This window comes from Hyperolius riggenbachi, chromosome 6, assembly GCF_040937935.1.
Source record: "Hyperolius riggenbachi isolate aHypRig1 chromosome 6, aHypRig1.pri, whole genome shotgun sequence".
In the NCBI taxonomy this organism is placed as follows: domain Eukaryota; kingdom Metazoa; phylum Chordata; class Amphibia; order Anura; family Hyperoliidae; genus Hyperolius; species Hyperolius riggenbachi.
The window spans coordinates 77799711-77803462 of NC_090651.1; positions in this window are offsets into that span (position 1 = coordinate 77799711).

Below are 3752 nucleotides of genomic sequence, written 5' to 3' on the forward strand. Positions count from 1 at the left end.
GTGGTTATGTAAATGTGCATGTGTTGTCTTTCTTTGTCTACTATAGGAGAGGGTTTGTAAATTGTCTTGAGGAAAGGCAGGTGAGATTGAATGTGTAATTGGTTTTCACCTCATATAATGAATGACCCATGCACAAAGTTGCTGGCCATTGTGATGTTTTGAATTTAGTGTTTTGCAAAGGAAACAATTTATTTCGGGTGAACCAGATGTAACATGTCTTAAAATTTGTAATTTAAAGTTGGTTATAAAAAATTAACATACGGAAAGGCATGTTCCATCTGAAGTTTTTTGTTTTTCATGTGGGTTTTTTTTTTTTGTCAGGTATTTTTGCATATTCCTGAGAATTCAAAGCACACAACAGTTTTGCTGTCAATGGGTGAATTAGGTTTGTAAATCTTCCAGTAGGAATTAAGTTGCTGTGAATGAAATGTAATCATTTTAACTTGAGCTTGCACTCATGCCGATATGAATGTAATGTAGAGATTGTGTCCAAAATCATATTGCTCAAATTACTAGAAGTTATGCTCATGCCAGGTTTTCTGTTCATATTGCCAAGAATAATGCAAACAATTGTGTGAATGTTTGGGTACGTGTATAATATTAATGGTGATGAGTCCCTTAAGCAAAGTGACATACTTATATTTTTCCACTTGTAATTGTGTAAAATTCTAACAAATGCTTTTACAGCAATTTCTTTGTTGGTTTCTGGTCTGTCTCTGGTTACAATCTGAGGGGTGTGGGAAACAAACCCTGGTGTTGGTGCATTTGGGGAGGGTTTTGAACAGCAGACGTTGACCCCCTGTACCACCTACTGTGCACAGGGTGAGATGGGGGGCCAACTAAACCTGCAAGTGGCTGAATCACACAGCCTCATAACCCGGCCCACATCAGTGTTCTAACATGCCTGGAGAGGGTGGAGACAAATATGTCATGTAAAATACTTATTGGTTGATTTGATTGTAATTGTCTCCATATGTCTGTTTGTATTGATACTGTGCTGTATAAAGCAAGGTCAGAGAAATGTGTTTAAGTGTCAGAACTCTATAGTACTAGGATTTACAGACAGTATGATGTTAGTAAAAGAAATTTGAATTGAGAGAGTAACCTTTGTCAAAAATATTGTTACATAGCTACGCATGTGGTAAATAGGTTGCACACACCCACTAAGCTGTTTAACTTCTTATTACCATTGAGGACCTCTACATAACTGCTTTGATTGAGACTGAGCTATCAATTACTTGGCTCATGCAGTTTGACAAACCTTGAACTCTTGTCTGATTCATCTTTACTAATTTGCCTGCACAAGTGTTCTTTATTACCTGTTCACTTGGAGACCTGCCTGTGATATCACCTGATTATGGAATACTTTGGAGATCATCTGATATGATTCTCCTGCACTGATGCAGCCCTAGAAGGATGACCCTCTGCTGTAAGGATGAGCCCTTCCTGCACCTGCCCTCCTCCTGTGTTGGTGATGGCTGCTTCAAGCCTTTCTTTTGTGTCATCCTTTGGGAAGAACTCCGCCTCTGCTGTTGCAACTGTGAGGTTTCTCAACTGGGATGAGAAGTTGAGTCTGCCCTTCCCTGCCTTCTACAACCTGGCTGCAATTGCTACATCCTTGTTATAAATCTGTTTCCATTTCTTTTGTGGGTGCCCAATGCCATACAATGAAACTGCTAACAAAAAGGCACTGGGTGTAGCCACGGTGATTACACGGCCAGCTCTCAGCCGCCACTGTCTGTTTGCCCCGAGACAGTGAGAGCTTGGCAGAAAAACATCTGCATTCATCATGAGGGCTTGTGGTGATGAATTCACCGTCCTCCTTCACCCTTCAAATGAACAATATTCTACTCTGCAATAATGAACTGACATTTCCTGGACCCACTCGAGGATCATTTTTTTTTTTCCAAAATGCATTAAGGAGTTCTAACCTTATGGGTGAGGTGTGGCTTTAGGCAACCTGTTACAGTTTACCACATTCAGTTTTCCATTAAGTTATGCAGGGCTAGATTAGGATGATATACTAGCAAAGCTAACTACTGTTAATTCATCGTGTAGTTGTGTAACCCTTTAAACTGTATATTGTATTTGTGTACCAATGACAACACTAACTCATTGATCTCTAACATACATAGAGCTGTGCATAGTATCTAAGTGATCCCGCCCTTTCCTTTAGAAAAGGTTGGGATCAAAGGTTGGGTTGAAAGGTTGTAATAATGTGCTGCTTAAATCACCCCGATATTAAAATATATACAGCACATCACAATTTCTTAAAAATGACATCATTGCTTCAACTAGTCAGCAGCACATTCCTCCAGACAGTGCTTTACAGATACATTAATAATTAACACTCTAGAAGTTCCAGGCACCTGAATACAAAACCTGTATTTCAATACCCAGTTGGTATATTACCATACAAGCCACTGTGACAGAGATCTGAAGACTCAGACCTATTCATGCATTGTTGTTAAAAAACCTGGTCTATTGAGAAATTAACACATGTAACAAAGTCTACCTCTGCCAGTTGTTTACAGAATAACAAATCCTATTGTCTCTGCTGTCTGTACCATGTCTATGCTATTGTTTCAAATATTTTCTATGTGCACTCCGGTCTAATCTGGTTTTTCCCTAACATCAGGGTGTATATAAGATTGACCTGTAAATAAAGATTTCAGATGCTGTTCCACCAATTCAAGTGTTTGTGGTTCTGTATCTCCCAGCTGGAAGAGAGGGTATTCACTTGGATTGGGGGAGAACTTTAACCTGGGTTGCAGATTATTCTGCTAAGTCATCTTGTAGCTGCCTCCGCTGAAATTGAGCTAACAGTGTACCAGAGACCTAATAACAAAAAAAGTTTTATACATACCTGGGGCTTCCTCCAGCCCCATGCACACGGATCGCTCCCTCGCCGCCATCCTCCTCTGCCTGCAGCTCCAGTTTTGGGTCCCGTTAGTTCTGTCAGTCGCCAGTCTGCAAAACCGGCAGCCTGTGGAGCGGCGCCGAGGGCACCTCCTGCCTGCCACGGGCTGGAGGAAGCCCCAGGTAAGTGGATGCGGATTTTTATTTTTTTTTAAACAGTCCCTGAACCTTCCCTGTAAAGCACATCTTGTTGGTTTGATTTCAAATCCATTGTGGTTGTGTACAGAGCCAAAAATGTTAAAATTGTGTCGATGTCCCAATATTTATGGACCTGACTGTATTCTGCCCAGAGTATTTGTCACATGTTCAGCAATACTCAGTCTTGGAAAGATAAGCACTGGGCAAGGAATTAAACAGACTCTCTCTCCATCAGCATAGTTGTTTCCTTATTATGACCTGTCCTTTGCCAGAAGCTCTGGAACCGCATAACTGAGCAGTCAGATCAAAGCCTGCAAACTCCAGAAGTGACAGGAGCTGTCAGCAGGCAGAGTTTTCGCCCTGTACAAAATGAAGGGGGGAATTTCAGTCTCTCCTATATATGCTGGTAAAGTAATAGAGGGAGGAGAGGAGGGGGCTCACATCTGCATACAGTACTGGGAAAGGGATAGAATTTGTCCTGTGTATGGTGATGAAGGGGGCAGATCTGTATACAGTCAGGGGAAGGGAATAGAGCCAGTCTATGCTGTATATGGTGAAGAGGGGGCTGTGTCTGTGCTCTGCATACAGTGAGAGGGGGGGGGGGGGGGGTGGGCTGTCATCCCATTCTGGCTAGTAGGAGGGGAGAAGGGGGGTATCACATCACATGCTGAACTCCAGCCCAGAGACAGAGCTGG